Source organism: Sciurus carolinensis, chromosome 6, assembly GCF_902686445.1.
Source record: "Sciurus carolinensis chromosome 6, mSciCar1.2, whole genome shotgun sequence".
Classification (NCBI taxonomy): domain Eukaryota; kingdom Metazoa; phylum Chordata; class Mammalia; order Rodentia; family Sciuridae; genus Sciurus; species Sciurus carolinensis.
Window position 1 is genome coordinate 126,066,007 of NC_062218.1, and position 18,302 is coordinate 126,084,308.

Genomic DNA, 18,302 nt, shown 5'->3' on the forward strand with positions numbered 1-18,302 from the left:
GGCACAAAACAGTTTCTGCATTTGTAAAGCCACAGCCATGATGAATCTTGGAAAGAACTTTCATCTTGGGGCTCAAAAAGACAATGATTATTAAGGTCTATCTTTCTAGGTTTATGTTGCAGATGTGTCCTGTACACATCTGCATCATTCCTATTGATTTGGAAAATAATTTAAAATAAGAGAATACTAAGTGTTGATGTAGGCATGAGAAAAAAAAAAGAAGACTCATACATAATTAGTAAAAGTAAAATTGACTCAACCCTTCTATAGCCTTCTTAGGTATGAAAATCTAAATGAACTCTTTTTTCTTTTTTTTTTATACTGGGGATTGTACCCAGAGGTACTCTACCACTAAGTTACATCCCTAGCCCTTTTTATTTTATTTTGAGTCAGGGTCTCACTAAGTTGCCCAGGCTGGCCTGGAACTTGGGATCCTCCTGCCTCAGCCTCCTGGGTTGCTGGAATTATAGGTGTGAGCCACTGTGCCCAGCTAGTTTACTTTTTTTTTTTTTTTGATACATCAATTCCATCTCTAGGAATTTAGCCTAAGGATGTAATCAGATAACTGCTCAATAATGTTTATCACTGCATTTTTATTAGATAAAATGATACAAATAACCAATTAAATAAATTTTAAAATCATATCATGCAAGATATGCTATATGTATTATCATGGCAAGTTGTTAACACTTTTTTACTACATTGAATACAAATGCTATAAAACAGCATGTTCAGCATCAGTACATTTACCAGTAAGATGCAGAGAAAGAGACATAGATATATCATTAGAGGAATAAATACCATTACATAGATATACAAACATAAATGTAGACCTGTATATCTACATATATCAAATACATAGATATTTACTTGGAACAATCATATAAATTTAAAAGTTTTAATGGGAAGTAAGACTACAGATAATTTTTCTTTACTTTTATTATTTCTTATGTTAAAACAAAATTCTACAGTGAATATTTTATTTTTATCACAAAATTTAAGTAATAGAATGGAAAGGAAATTTCATTTGGAATTCATGGCACCAAACATAACCATAAAATATGTTAAAATTCACTTAATCAGGTGACATTTATTAAGGATCTGCCACGAGTGAGCCTCTAGTCTAAGTGTTGGGGAAGTACAGAGACCAATTAAATATCCTTCCCTTCACTATCTGTTATAAATATGTCATGGATATGGAAGGGGTTGGAAATGAAAGAATGGAGCATGATTCCTGTTGTTTAAAATTGCTGAATCTCAATTGTTAGAAATGATCCTAATGATTTCAATGAATACTCCAGTATTTAACAGTGTTAATGGAGTCTAGATGTTGTATTTTCATTGTCTCTGAGAGTGGAGCTTTTGTGATAAGTCTTCAAATTTATCTTAAACAGGTTGGGAAGTAGATCTTAAACAGATTGAGAACAGATCTAGAAATATCTTTTCTAGGTATCCATAGCCCAGACACATACAAATGTACATTTTAAAAAAAATTTTATAATGATTTCAAGTAATTCTCAAGTATAGAGGAGAAAATAAGTGTGTGTAATAGGAATCTCAACCTGTCTTGCTATGGGGCCTCCATGAACTTTTATTACAGCTTAAAGCCACCAAAGGACTCCCTGACTATTATGGTTTAGATATGAGGTTTTCCTCCAAAAGCTCATGTGTGAGACAATGCATAAAAGCTTAGAGGTGAAATGATTGGGTTAGGAAAGCCTTAACCTAATCTGTGTGTTAATTTGCTGATAGGAATTAACTGGGTGGTAACTGTAGGCTGGTAGGATATATGGCTAGAGGAGGTGGGTCATTGGGTATATATTTTGTCTGTGGTGAGGGAAGTCTCTCTCTCTCTCCTCTCTCTCCTCTCTCTCTCTCCTCTCTCTTCTCTCCTCTCTCTTCTCTCCTCTTTCTTCTCTCTCTCTCTCTCTCCTTCCTGTGGTCATGCCCTAAGCTGCTATCCCCCACCACACCCTTCTGTCATGATGTCCTGCCTCACCTCAAGCCTGGAGCAATGGTCTCATCTGTGGATTGAGACCTCTGAAACTGTGAGTCCCCAAGTAAACTTTACCTCCTCTAATTGTTTTGTCAGGTTTTGCAGTCACAGCAGTGAAAATACTTACACACTGAATTATTACTCATTAGCAGGCACTGATATTGACCTAGGTCCTGAACTCTTTAAAATCCCCAATGGTGAGTTTCAAACTTTTGTTTAAACTGAAAATTTTCACTCGAATAAAGCCTTAATCTGTACCTTACGTATAAAATAGATAAGTAGGTGTGGGTGGGGCAAGTGGTCTGTCCTGAAGCCTGGTACACAGGTATTCATCAGTCTCCTTCTCCTTTGCTCCCCTTAATCCTGGAGAGCAGTTGGAAAGCACTTCCCCTAAGGGAACTCCCCAGACAACCAATATTCATGATAAGACTAACTACAAGGTTTGCTTTCATTAGTGATTCTCAACCTTCATCAGAATTCTAGAGGATTGTAACCCCATAGGTCTGGATTGGAGCCTGAAAATTCGCACTTCTCACCAGGTCCCAGGTCATAAGGACCACACTGGAGAACCTCAATCCTAGGTATATTCTGTGGAGCACTGGGTTTCATTCTCAGCCAGTGAAGAGAATTTCACTGTCAAGTAAAAATCTGGAAATACTGACTTAAGAAGAATTAACCAGGTTTTTTTCTAAAGTTTGCAGTGTTTAATATGATACAGTGCATTTTTTATCTTTAAAAGAAGAATCTAGTATTTGACTCTAAAGTACCCTATCTCTCCCTCTTTTTTCTACTGAAAAAAAGAACAGAAAAAACAGTTATCATGTGTATGCCAGAGAGAGAATTCAGAAAATCTTACATACAGTTAGGGCAAAACTATACCTGTTAAGTTTATTTTTTGTTGCTCCAAAATTTGTCTTACTGTGTCCTAGATTGAGGCTACATTTATGTTGAGCAAACAGTTAATCTTCCATATTAAAAGCGTTTAGCCTTTGGGCCGGAACCTTCATCTTCCAGTTAATTCGTCAAAATGAGGAACCTTTTCAAAGGGAAAGGGGAGAGGAACCCGTTACATGTTCTCTAAGCCTTTATAAAACATGGAGTTTTTCCTTTGGCCACATATATGTGAATCTACAAGAAAGGTGATATTGTAGACATTAGGGGAATGGGTACTGTTCAAAAAGGAATGCCCCATGAATGTTATCATGGCAAAACTGGGAGAGTCTACAATGTTACCCAGCATGCTCTTGGCATTGTTGTGAATAAGCATAAGGGCAAGATTCTTGCCAAAAGAATTAATGTGTGTATTGAGCATATTAAGCACTCTAAGAGCCGAGACAGCTTCCTGAATCATGTGAAGGAAAATGATCAGAAAAAAGAAGGAAGCCAAAGAAAAAGGTACCTGGGTTCAGCTGAAATGCCAGCCTGCTCCACCCAGAGAAGCACATTTTGTAAGAACAAATGGAAAGGAGTCTGAGCTGCTGGAAACTATTCCCTATGAATTCATGGCATAATAAATGTAAAAAATAAAAAATAAAAACCTGTGAACTTTAAAAGTGAAAAATAAAAGTGTTTAGAGTAAGCATTATATTTCATATGCCCAGAGCACATGAAATATAAATCTCTTTCAAAAGGACTTGAGGTTGTTTGTTGGCTTTATCTATGATTATATTAATTTCTCTCCCTTAGCATTTCCTCTGTTCCTTTTTTTTTTTTTTTTTTTTTGGTACTGGGGATTGAACCCAAGGGGCACTTAACCACTGAGCCATCCCCAACCCCCAACCTTTTTCTTTTTTTTTTTTTTAATTAAGAGACAGGGTCTTGCTTAGTTGCTTAGGGCCTCACTAAGTTGCTGAAGCTTGCTTTATCTTCAATGATCCTCCTGTCTCAGACTCCCAAGTTACTGGGATCACAGGCATGTGCCACCACACTTGGCTGTTCCCATCTTCTAACCAAGTCTCTTGGAGAGGAGGAAAAGAGCCCAGGACCAGAAATTAAGAGACCCAAATTCCAGTCCTAACTCTAGTACTAACTAGCCACCAATTCAGTGTGTGTGCCTCAGATTTCTGATCTTGAAAATGAGAAGATTTAGCGAGGTGAATGGTGAGATCACTTGCAACTCACATTTTACAGTGGACAGGTGGTGTGTGGTGGGGTGATAAAGGACAGAGAGAGATGCTGAATGTATGTGTAGCCTGCCACAAGGGAGGCACTGGGCTCACCGCTTCCTCAGATTCTTTTCTTTCTTTTTGCAGAACTGGGGATTGAACCCAGGAATGTTCAACACTGAGCAACATTTAGTTTATTTTGAGACAGGGTCTTGGACTGGAACTTAAGATCCTCCTGCCTTGGCCTCTGGAACTGCTGGGATTACAGGCATGCACCACTGTGCCAGGCAATTCCTCAGATATTATCCTGAGTAGAAAATGATCCCAGGTGTTGCAGGTAAAGTCCTAGAGACTGAGGAAGATAGAAAATGGCAAAGGTAGAAATCCATCTTTCTTTCCTCTGAGTATAAAGAATACTTTCCGCCCTACACTCTGCCATAATTCACTTACCACTCAGCTTCTCCTTAAACTGTTTTCATTTGTTAGCATTTCCTGTGGGTCCTTTGTGAGCAGGTCGATTTTCCATTAAATCTTGGCTAAACTGCTGCACAGCTGACAAGTTACTTAACCTGTATGATCCTTAGTCTCCTTACCTGCAAACAGGGGATAATAATAGCCTCTTTGCATGCTTATTAGGGCAATTATGTCGTGTTGAGAACAAAGTATGCGCTAAATAAATAATAATTATATTCATTTATTCTGGAGTTATAATCATTGTATATACAATGTTTATTCTACCTTTTTCTCTTAAACAGTTTATTATAAGCATTTCTTATGCTACTCAGAATCTTCATATTTAAATTTCAAGTCTGCATCTGTTTTCACTGGGTGTAGAAGTAGTTACTTATTTATCTGTTCTACGATTGATATTTGTATCTTATTACTTATTTTATTACCATATGAAAGAACATAGATTTTTAGTAGACAGCCATAACTGAGTTAAACTCTTAACTCCAGCAAGGTATGGTGTTGCACGCCTACAATCCCAGCTGCTTGAGAGACTGAGGTGGGAAGATTGAAAATTTGAGGCTAACCTGGGCAACTTAGCAACACTCCATCTTAAAAGAAAGAAAGAAAAAAAGAAAACAGGGTATTAGGGGTGTGACTAGATAGTAGAACACTTGCCTGGAGTGTTCAAGGCCCTGGGTTCAATCCCCAGTACTGAAAAATGAAATAAGATTCTTAATACTACTGCTATTTGATTTTGGATTAGTTGCTGGAATTTTGTGGAAATAATACTGACTTTGCAGGGTGGATCTGAGAATGAAATAAGACAAAACAACAGTTATAAAACTCCTAACACTTTGCCAGGCACATCATACATTGTCAAAACATGTTAGTTCTTTTCTGTCTTCACCAGCTGGGTAAGACTCAAGGTGTGGAAACTTTAAGGCAGCCCTTAGCATGGCCTTGCTCCTTCTTTGAAAGCTTTCTCATGGATCCGTGCAAACCTTCCTGAGATAGTCTGCACTTGGGCCTTTTTTGTTTGAATCTTTTTTGTTCGATATCAGTGCTGCTTAAATTCTGTATAGAGAATTTATAAGTTTCTGTAACTGTAATGTTTAAAACTTAAACATAAGCTTTCCTCTTAATTTGTTTCTTATTTGCTTTTCTATGAGAGTAAATTATTTTTAAACATTTTTCTGAATGAATAACCAGATAAATTTAGATTGATTTGGGTGGAGATGGCGGGATAATGTGGTTTAATTATGCTTTCACCGGTGGGTACAGATGCAGGCTACAAATAGGATTATAGAGAACTCTTTTTACTTCTGGTTCAGACGTGAGGGCAGAGGACCACAACAGAGTTTTGCTGGAGGGGTCTATATTCCATTACACAGGCAAGAATTGATTATACTACAAGAGAATGTGTCTGATTTGAGTCATTTTAGAAAACTCTCCAGTGGGACTAAAATTGGTATTCTGTGGCATAAATGAGTTTTGGGACTGCCTTGAATTTCCTATTAAAATCAAATATCCACATGAAAGACAGGCTTGCAACTTCTTTCCTTCAACTAAAAGGAAATAAAACAGCCTCGAGCTGGATTCTAAGATTTAAATTGTAAGGAAGAAGATTTGTCTGTAATTAACTTAGAAAGTAGTGTTTGTGTTTAACTTGACTGTAATTTTTCAGGATGAACAAATTGCACATTAGTGCAGGCAAGAAGCAAGGCTTTTCACAAGTGGAAACATTTTTTCCCCAGTTGTAATTTCTAGCATGAACCCGTGAACTTTTAAGTTATACATCGGTTTGGAGTAATTATCCCTTGAATTGTCTAGCTTTTGAGACATAATTATTTACAAGAGGACTGGAGCCTGGAGAGCATCCTGATTTTTTTGACTTATCAGAAGGAAAAGGATGCTCTGCACTGAGAATCATAAAGTGATGCTCAGAAGGAAAAAGTGTAGTGTAGTCATGTAAATATATGCTAGATACTTGAAATAACATTAACAAATATTTTTGTTGTACAAAAGTCACAGCATGTTTCAGAGACTCCTATATTCCCTCCAGTCATCTTGCCTGGTAGATTTTGAACACTAGTTTATCTTTAAAATGTTTAAAGAGTGAACAGATTTGAAATTGTCTCCAACTATCAGGCCATTAAATCCTCTTTAAATATCATATTCGGATGCCCTTATTACATAAGTCACCTGCAGAAGATTAACTGACAGGTTTTGAACAATTGAAGTACACTGTTGTCAAGGCCAAGTGTGAACTGCAAGTTACTAAAACGTCTTGACAGGATAATAACCGGAATAACCTGTAAGATAATCCACTGTCTCTGGTTTTCCTCTTGGCAGGACACTGAATGCCAGAGCTAAGCTCCTTGACTCCTTTTACTTTAATGCTGCTCCTAGATACCAGGATTCTGACAGTCACTATAGAGATGGTTATGTAGCTTTAAATTTTTTTTTCTTATACAAGGGATAGCAGTGGAGCTCAGTGGCAGTGTGCTTACCTAGCATGCATGAGGCCTCTGGTTTGATCCCCAACACTAAAAAAAAAAAAAAAATGTCTTTTACATGTATATAAATCAAAATTTGAAATGTGCCCCCAAGGTATGTTGCAGAATAAATTTCAGTCCCATTCTTGTCCTTCAAATATGGTCCCCTCTCCAGACACGGTCTCTGGTAACAGTTTTTTAGGGGCCTTTCCAGAGATACTGCACATCAGTCATATAGACTGTGTTTATTTTATAAGTGTGGTCATTGCCATGTGCACTGATCTGCACCCGTCTTTTGAAACTTTGACCTGTTTTGGAGATTGTGCCATATGGAGATCTGACTCACTCTTTTCAAGGGCTATTTAGTATTCATTGCATTGGGTAGATGGACCCTAATTTATTTACCAGTCTTCCACTGGTGGATATTTATATGATTTCTGATCTTTTGCTGTACTGAATAGCTCTGTTCATTCATCATTTTGCATTCATCAGTGTATCTATAGGATAGATTGTTAGAAATGAAATTGCGAGGTCAAAATAAAGATGTGTGATTATTATTTCAACAAATACTGCAAACTGCAGTAGATAAATAAGCGATACTCCTGCCAGTAGGGTATGAAAGTGACATACTTTTGAACTCTAGACCTGGTATTTTCGCATGTTTTTCTAAACCTGTTCATAGTCCAGAGCCTCTGGGCTCACTTGAGTTACATTGGTGACTTTTGGTTTAGGATCGGGACTTGTTTTCTACACTCCTGGCCACTGTAACTTTTACATTGAAGGCATTGCTTACAGGAAATAGTCTTATGTCTAAATGTGCTTTCCCCTAGAAGAGAGGATTAAGAGAGGTGCTAATGTTTCAGAAACCTGAATCTTGGCAATGCAGAGGAATATTATATTTGTTTATTTTTCTTGATTTGAAAAGCATAGAAAGAGTTCTTCCTACCTTCAAATAAATAAAAAATCAAACTGAACTTTGGACCTTGAAGTGAACCACCCTGCTAACCAGCCATCACACTCTCACCCCAGGGACTGGTTTCCTGCCAGCAATTTTACTCGCTGTTTCTTCCTTCCCTCCTCTCATCCCTTACCTTTATTTCTTCTCCTCTTGCTCATCCAAACTTTTGATAGCTCCCGCTGGAATTGTATCACCTGTCGCTCAGTCACTATCCCATCTCTGTAGGTTCAGGCACAAACCAGAGCAAGTTCTGTTTAATTTTTATAGCTATAGATCCCCCTCCCTGTGCTTACTATATGATGATTTATAATATCATTTATATTCCAGACTTTCCAAATGTAGAGCCCTTTTTGTTCAATTATGTAGAACACTTAAATATATGATGCTGTGGTTAGTTGGGAAATAGAGATTTTTTTAAAAAAAGATTTGGCTTTAACTTAAATATATTTATAGATATAAAACTTTGATGGCAGTTCTCTGGGTTGATTCCCCTATTCAGTAGTTACAAATACTGAACATAGACTTATATGTTATTAGAGGATATTTGGTTTCCTTGGAATAGATACGTCAAGGTTAACAAAGATGGCAAGCTGCCTAAGGCGCCGGCTACCTAAGAAGCTGGCATTGTCTCTGTTTGGTACTATTCCCTTCCACAATAGACACCAATCTCTCATCAGTGGAGGAAGGAATTATTTTAACCATATTCAGGACATCTAGGACAGTGTTACCTAAAGAGTGGCCCACAAACCAGTACTTTTCTTCCATGTTTGTAACAAGGGAACCTAAAGAACTGGAAGTGAATGATTCAAAAAGTTTTCTAGCAATTTGATAGCCCTCAATCCAAATTTGAAAATTGAGCTTGCATTTTATATACTTCTTTAAAAATCTTTTTTTCCTAATAACTTGTTTTATTTTATTCTACAAAATACCAATTCATCATAGATTAGGCTTTTTTTTTTTTTTTTTTACAATAAGCTAAAAAAATTCCTCAACTTTCAGTGATTCTCTAGTTTATACAGGAGATGCACTGCTATAACATTCATTGCTTTGGTTTGTTTTCATAGGATGACAAATGTGATATCCCCATGTCATACTTGAGGAAATGAGATGCAATGCAATGACAAAATTTCTTGCCCGAGGCTACTGCATTACTGGGATTAGATCTTCCCCTTCTCACTCTGTAATCAGACTACCAGGCTTCATCAGCTTTTCCTGTTATGATATTTTAATTAGATTCTGAGAGAGTGAGTGGAATGAGAGAAAATTATGCATGAAGAGAGAATTGCATTTTTCTACCCTTCAAAAGAAAGTGTAAATTGCATTGCCCCATATTCTTTTGACTTTAATATCATTTACTAAAACTAAAGTCCTTTGGAAGATAGTGAGAAAAAAATTTAATGCACTCAGGAAAAAATTTAATGACTTTGCACTCAGAAGAACTCTTCCATGTGTTGAACATTTTTAAAAGTTTTGGATAGCATGTAAATAGCAACCCTAGGGAAATTTAAAAGTGTCAGAGTCAGTCCTGGGAAGAGGTTTGGGTTTCTTTCCAGGCCCAGCTATGACCTAAGGAGCCAACATTGGGAATGTGGGTTCTGAGTGACTGCAACAATCCCTATCTCTGGGTGCACAGTCTCCGGAAGCAAGGAGGTCAGACACACAAGGTCCAAAGAATTTGTGAAGCAGGAAGCATGGAGAGGGGCTTGAGATGGCAGAAAGAATGAGGCCAAGGAACAGAAGATTGAAAAAAAGTGAAGAGTAGGACAGAGATCCTCTAAACTCTGTGGGAGGGCCCAGCTGCATTATAAAGAGCAGGGATCGGGGTTTCAAGATGGCGGACCAGAGGGTGGCTGCATTTCATGTTGCTCCAGGACTCAGGATTCAAAAGAGGAGATAGTAGAGACTTGGGACCAACTCAAAGCTGCTGGGTGAGTCTCTCCCATTGGGGAGGCGTCCCGGATGGGGTGGTAGCCCCGGAACGCAGGGAACTTTGTGAAGTAGAGTTGCTTGGCAAGATGCCCCTCCCCCAACTGGAGCGGTAAACACGGACAACTGGGAACATCGTAGAGGTGGCTGCTCAGCACAGCGCTTGGACTCGGAGCAACTACTGGGGCTCCAGGCGGCTGCCTGAGGAGGAGCTGCGTAGCGAGCTGTTTGGACTCAGAGCGACCGATTCCGAACACCGGGGGGCTGCCCGGAGGAAGAGGAGGAACACAGCAGGTCGCTTGGACTCGGAGGGACTACACCAGAGCTACAGGCGGTTGCCAGAGGAGGAGCTGCCTGGCGAGTTGTTTAGACTCAGAGCGACCGCTTCTGAACACCAGGGGGCTGCCTGGAGGAAGAGGAGGAACATGGCGGGTCGCTTGGTCTAGGAGTGACTGCATCAGAGCTCCGAGTGACTGCTCAGAGGAGGAGGCGAGTGGTGAGTTGTTTGGACTCAAAGTGACCGCTCCTGAACACCAGTGGCCTGCCTGGAGGAGGAGCGCAGTGGGTCGCTTGGTCTCGGAGCGACCGCTCCTGAACACCCAGGGGGATAAGCCGAGGAGGAGGAGGAACAGGGTGGGTCACTTGGACTCGGAGTGACTGCCTAGGGCTACGGGCAGTTGGCGGGAGGAGGAGATGCAAAGTGAGTTGCTTGGACTCCTAGTGACTGCGTCGGAACACCGGGCGGCTGTCAAGATGATGAAGAGGTGTGTGGCGGGTCCCTGGGACTCGGAGCTATTGTACTAGGCTACAGGTGGCGGCTCAGAGGAGGGACTGCATAGCCAGGCGATTAGGTGCAGAGCAGGGTCCCAGGACCTAGGCGGCTTCTTGGTGGAAGACTTGCACAGAGACACGCTTAGGGGCGGAGCGAAGTTTCCAGGACTGCGGGCAGATTCTCTGAGGAGAGGCAGCCTAAGGAGACTTGTCTGTGAAGGGTAAGGCTTCCAGGCCCAGGAGGTAGGTCCAGGCCCCTGGGAACGTTGCAGAGGAAGGCAGCCCAGCCCAGGCGGTAGTTGTAGATTGAGGGGAACCTCTAGGAGGGGAACTGACCAGCAAGACCTCCCCACCGGGTGAGTCTTCCCTGCCAGGTGAGGTTTTCCCACAAGGATGGTAAAACCAGAAACACAGGCCCAAACAGGCCTTGCCTCAGCCCGCAGCCTAGTTCCCCTTTGGATGACCATTGGTCAACAAGTGGAGGCACCTCTGACCACTAGCAGGGAATGTACCCCACCTGAGGGCCACCACCCCTAGAGAGGCAGCTTCCTTGTGGAACACCGCATTATCAACTTCCTCCAAGACTTCAGGCTACTGAAGGATAAGAGGGGATATACTAGCAATCTTCAGGGACATTATAAGTTAATAGAGGAAATCAGCAATATCTTAATGATCCACTGATTCCTGAACAATATGAGAAAACAAGGGAAGAAAATGCCCCAAACAAATCTAGATGTTACATCAATAAAATCCAACGACAGCATGGCAGAAGAAATGACAGAAAGGGAGTTCAGAATGTACATAATTAAAATGATCAGGGAAGCAAACGATGAGATGAAAGAGCAAATGCAGGCATTGAATGATGAGAGGAAAGAGCAAATGCAGGCATCGAATGATAGCACCAATCGACAGTTAAAAGAGCAAATACAGGAAGCAAAAGATCATTTCAATAAAGAGTTAGACATATTGAAAAAAACCAAACAGAAATCCTTGAAATGAAGGAAACAATAAACCAAATTAAGAACTCCATAGAAAGCATAACCAATAGGATAGAACACCTGGAAGACAGAACCTCAGATATTGAAGACAAAATATTTAACCTTGAAAACAAAGTTGACCAAACAGAGAAGATGGTAAGAAATCATGAACAGAATCTCCAAGAACTATGGGATATCATGAAAAGGCCAAATTTAAGAATTATTGGGATTGAGGAAGGCTTAGAGAAACAAACCAAAGGAATGAACAATCTATTCAATGAAATAATATCAGAAAATTTCCCAAATCTTGAAAATGAATTGGAAAATCAAGTTCAAGAGGCTTATAGGACTCCAAATACACAAAATTACAACAGACCCACACCAAGGCACATTATAATGAAAATACCTAACATACAAAATAAAGAGAAAATTTTAAAGGCTGTGAGAGAAAAGAACCAAATTACATTCAGGGGGAAACCAATACGGATATCAGCAGATTTTTCAATCCAGACCCTAAAAGCTAGAAGGGCCTGGAACAACATTTTTCAAGCTCTGAAAGAAAATGGATGCCAACCAAGAATCTTATACCCAGCAAAACTTACCTTCAAATTTGACGATGAAATAAAATCATTCCATGATAAAAAAAAAAGCTAAAAGAATTTACAAAAATAAAGCCAGCATTGCAAAATATTCTCAGCAAAATATTCCATGAGGAAGAGATAAAAAAACAAAGAAGCAAATCAGCAAAGGGAGGAATTATCCTAAAGGAACTGTCAAATAAAGGAGGAACCAAGTTGTGTCAAAAAATAAATTAATAAATAAAATTTAAAAAATGAACCAAATGACTGGGAATACAAATCATATCTCAATAATAACCCTGAATGTTAATTGCCTGAATTCATCAATCTAAAGACATAGACTGGCAGATTGGATTAAAAGAAAGATCCAACAATATGTTGCCTGCAAGAGATTCACCTCATAGAAAGAGATACCCATAGACTAAAGGTGAAAGGATGGGGAAAACATACCATGCACATGGACTCAGCAAAAAAGCTGGAGTATCCATCCTCATTTCAGATAATGTGGACTTCAAGCCAAAGTTAGTCAGAAGGGATAAAGAAGGACATTTCATACTACTTAAGGGAAGCATAAATCAGCAAGATATAACAATCATAAACATCTATGCCCCAGTGGCTCATCCATGTATGTCAAACAAATCCTTCTCAATTTCAGAAACCAAATAGACCATAACACAATAATACTAGGTGATTTTAACACGCCTCTCTCACCACTGGACAGATATTCCCAGATCTTCCAAACAAAAATTGAACAAAGAAACCATAGATCTCAATAACACAATCAATAATTTAGACTTAACAGACATTTATAGAATATACCATCCAACCAAGAGCGAATACACTTTCTTCTCAGCAGCACATGGATCCTTCTCTAAAATAGACCATATGTTATGCCACAAAGCTAATGTTAGCAAATACAAGAAGATAGAGACACTACCTTGTATTCTATCAGATCATAATGGATTGAAGTTAGAAATAAATGAAAGAGTAAAAAACAGAAACTACTCCAACACCTGGAGATTAAACAATATGCTATTATATGATGAATGGATAACAGAAGATATTAGGAAGGAAATTAAAAAATCTTAGAAGTAAATGAGAACAAAGAAACATCATATCAAAATCTCTGGGACACTATGAAAGCAGTACTTAGAGGAAAATTTATTTCATGGAGCACATTTAATAAAAGAAGTAAAACTCAACAAATAAACGACCTAACACTACAGCTCAATGCCCTAGAAAAAGAAGAACAGACCAGCACCAAAAGTAGTAGAAGACAGGAAATAGTGAAATTCAGAGCTGAAATCAACGAAATTGAAACAAAAAAAAAATATATAAAAAATTGACAAAATACATAGTTGGTTCTTCGAAAAAATAAACAAAATTGATAAACCTTTAACCACACTAACAAAGAGAAGACGAGAGAAAACCCAAATCACTAAAATTCGGAATGAACAAGGAAATATCACAACAGACACGATTGAAATACAAAACATAATTAGAAGCTATTTTGAAATCTATACTCCAACAAAATAGAAAATTTCGAAGACATCAACAGGTTTCTAGAGACATATGAATTGCCTAAACTGAACGAGGAGGACATACACAATTTAAATAGACCAATTTCAAGTAATGAATAGAAGAAGTCATCAAAAGCCTACCAACAAAGAAAAGTCCAGGACCAGATGGGTTCTCAGCCGAGTTCTACAAAACCTTTAAAGAAGAGCTCATCCCAATACTTCTCAAAGTATTCCATAAAATAGAAGAGGAGGGAACCCTCCCAAACTCATTCTGTGAAGCCAATATTACCCTGATTCCTAAACCAGATAGAGACACATCAAGGAAAGAAAATTTCAGAGCAATATCCTTAATGAACTTCGACACAAAAATTCTCAACAAAATTTTAGCAAATCGCATACAAAAACATATAAAAAAAGATAGTGCTCCATGATCAAGTGGGTTTCATCCCAGGGATGCAAGGTTGGTTCAACATGAGGAAATCAATAAATGTAATTCACCATATCAATAGACTTAAAGTCAAGAATCACATGATTATTTCGATAGATGCAGAAAAAGCATTTGATAAAATACAGCACCCCTTCATGCTCAAGACACTAGAAAAAATAGGGATACTGGGAACATTCCTTAACATTGTAAAGGCCATCTACGCTAAACCCATGGCTAATATCATTCTAAATGGTGAAAAACTGAAAGCATTCCCTCTAAAAACTGGAACAAGGCAGGGATGCCCTCTTTCATCATTTCTGTTCAATATCGTCCTTGAAACTCTAGACAGAGCAATTAGACAGACCAAAGAAATTAAAGGGATACGAATAGGAAAAGAAGAACTCAAACTATCCCTATTTGCTGATGATATGATGGTATACTTAGAGGAACCAAGAAATTCCACCAGAAAACTTTTAGATCTCATAAGTGAATTCAGTAAAGTAGCGGGATATAAGATCAATGCACATAAATCTAATGCATTTTTATACGTAAGTGATGAATCTTTGGAAAGAACAATTAGGAAAACTACCCCATTCACAATAGCCTCGAAAAAAATAAAATACTTGGGAATCAATCTCACAAAAGATGTGAAAGACCTCTACAATGAAAACTACAGAACACTAAAGAAAGAAATTAAAGAAAACCTTAGAAGATGGAAAGATCTCCCATGTTCTTGGATAGGAAGAATTAATATTGTCAAAATGGCCATACTACCAAAAGTGCTATACAGATTCAGTGCAATTCCAATTAAAATCCCAATGATGTACCTTAGAGAAATAGAGCAAGCAATTATGAAATTCATCTGGAAGAATAAAGAACCCAGAATAGCTAAAGCAATCCTTGGCAGAAAGAGTGAAGCAGGGGGTATCGCAATACCAGATCTTCAACTCTACTATAAAGCAATAGTAACAAAAACGGCATGGTATTGGTACCAAAATAGAAAGGTGGATCAATGGTACAGAATAGAGGACACGGACACAAACCCAAATAAATACAATTTTCTCATACTAGACAAAGGGGCCAAAAATATGCAATGGAGAAAAGATATCCTCTTCAACAAATGGTGCTGGGAGAATTGGAAATCCATATGCAACAGAATGAAACTAAATCCATATCTCTCACCATGCACGAAACTAAACTCAAAATGGATTAAGGACCTCGGAATCAGACCAGAGACCTTGCATATTATAGAAGAAAAAGTAGGTCCAGAGCTTCAATATGTCAGCTTAGGACCAGAGTTCCTCAACAGGACTCCCACAGCACAAGAAATAAAAGCAAGAATCAATAACTGGGATAGATTCAAACTAAAAAGCTTTCTCTCAGCAAAGGAAACTATCGGCAATGTGAAGAGAGAGCCTACAGAGTGGGAGAAAATCTTTGCCAATCATACTTCAGATAGAGCAGTAATCTCCAGAATCTATACAGAACTCAAAAAACTCTACACCAAGAATGCAAATAATCCAATTGACAAATGGGCTAAGGAAATGAATAGACACTTCACAGAAGAAGACCTACAAGCAATCAACAAATATATGGAAAAATGTTCAACATCTCTAATAATAAGAGAAATGCAAATCAAAACCACCCTAAGATTCCATCTCACCCCAATTAGAATGGCGATTATCAAGAATACAAGCAACGACAGGTGTTGGCGAGGATGTGGGGATAAAGGTACACTCATACATTGCTGGTGGGGCTGCAAATTAGTGCAGCCACTCTGGAAAGCAGTGTGGAGACTCCTTAGAAAACTTGGAATGGACCCACCATTTGACCCAGCTATCCCACTCCTTGGTCTATACCCAAAGGACTTAAAATCAGCATACTACAGAGATACAGCCACATCAATGTTCATAGCTGCTCAGTTCACAATAGCCAGATTGTGGAACCAACCTAGATGTCCTTCAATTGATGAATGGATAAAGAAACAGTGGTATATATATACAATGGAATATTACTCAGCCATAAAGAATGATAAAATTATGGCATTTGCAGGCAAATGGATGCAATTGGAGAATATCATGCTAAGTGAGATAAGGCAATCTCAAAAAACCAAAGGATGAATGATCTCACTAATAAGTGGATGATGACACATAATGGGGGGTGGGAGGGGTTAGTGTTAGGGTTAGAGTTAGGGTTAGGGAAGGGGGAAGAATGGAGGAAGGAAGGACTGTATAGAGGGAAAAGAGAGGTGGGATGGGTCGGGGGGAGGGAAAAAATAACAGAATGAATCAAACAACATTACCCTATGTAAATTTATGATTACACCAACGGTATGCCTTACGCCATGTACAAACAGAGAAAGAACACGTATCCCATTTGTTTACAATAAATAAATAAAGAGCAGGGATCAGGTCCACATTTGCAGCTAGCATAAAATATTTCTTAGCCTTGTCTATTTAATTGAATAGCACTTAATGAAAAATCTTGCTTTATGTATTTCTTTTTTTTTTAATTTTTGGTACCAAGGATTGAACTCAGGGTCACTCAACCACTGAGCTGCATCCCCAGCCCATTTTTGTGTTTTATTTAGAGACATTGTCTCACGGAGTTGCTTCGTGCCTCAATGTTGCTGAGGCTGGCTTTGAACTTATGATCCTCAGTCTCAGCCTCCCTAGTCACTGGGATTACAGGTGTGAGCCACTGGGCCCGGCTGTATTTCTTTTTTAGTTACTCTTCTTCTGTAATAGAAAAATAAGCTTGATTACAAGTTTATCATTCATAGGAGACTGTGAATCTTCTATAAGTTAAACATGTTAAATGTTATATAGATATCTTCTTTCTTGGAGGAAAAACACTAGAGTGTAAATTGTCTTTTTACATAACGGTATGATAGGTGTCATTTCCCCCTATAACCTAAAATGATCTGAAGGTGTAATTTCTAGAAATGTGACTTTAAAACACTTAAAAATAAGTTTTTTAAAGTTGGTACACTTCCCAACACTTAAGAACCACTTAACCATTTGTCATACTGACCACTATTGCTCACATATTCAATCAGTGAGAATATACTTAGCATCCACTGCAACGTTCTATGTCCATCACCAAGGTTTCTAAAATGATGCCTTTGATCATTCATTCATTCACTCACCAACTTGTTTAAATACTTGCTGTGCTCCAAGTATGGTGCCAGGAACTCAGGCCAGGTTCCTTTTTATAAGCCCCTAATAGACCCTTCAAGAAGAGAGGTAATTCCTAAGTTATAGTAAGGATTCAGTGAGAAAAATATCTAAAACTTCTAGCACAGACTCTAAAACAATCTGCAAATGTACATTTCCCCCCAGGAATGACAGAGTCTGCTTTTGAGCTATTTTTATGAATCTTTGTGAAGAAAAGTAAGTCTTGCTTAATGGAGAATGTCACTTCACTGATTCAAAGAAATAAGCCAAGGGGAAAACACATTAACATATTTTCTTCCACTGGAGTATGAATAGGGAATGCCTAATTAAGAAATCGCCAAAGGAAGGAAGAGTAAGAGTATTAAGGAAACAGTCGTAAGAGAATTATAAAATAAATGTGTTTTTAAAAAAACATGTGAACATCATATTTGTTTGCAGTGCTGTCTTCATGAATGTTGGCTATTTATCACTCTTGACATTTCCCCTGGAAAGCAAACCCTCATGTCAGTGATTGAGCTCAGCTATTCATTATTTTCGTGAACTCTTGGAAAGTTCAGGAAAGATTTCAGATGGAATTAGTATTGCAGTAACTCAAATCTACAAAGATAAAGCCAGCACTTCCTCTTGGAAACATATATCCATCCCTCCACATGCCCCTGAAGTCTCATGAATCTTTCAGCCAAATTTTTTTCGTAAGTGGCTGGTGATTCAAACATAAGTTAAATCTGATCCGATTTCCTTAATCAGAAAGTGAATATTTTTGTATATGTCCTTTGAAGAGGAATGAATTCAAAATTAGAAAATCAACTAAAAAAAATTAGCCATTGATGACAATGGCTTCTCTATATACCAGAGGAAAAATGCCACAATTTGTTGTTCTTTCTTTACCTAGAATAATAACTGACATTTTAAACAATTTCCTT

General features: G+C 38.4%; 1 protein-coding gene and 1 pseudogene across 1 annotated transcript in view; both read left to right on the forward strand.

Moving 5' to 3' along the window:
- The window catches only part of LOC124986920 (60S ribosomal protein L21-like), a 74,207-nt pseudogene extending 70,700 nt beyond the window's left edge, over window positions 1-3,507 (forward strand).
- Window positions 1-18,302, forward strand: part of Mcc (MCC regulator of WNT signaling pathway) — a 463,169-nt gene that overhangs the window by 71,286 nt on the left and 373,581 nt on the right. The window lies entirely within an intron of this gene.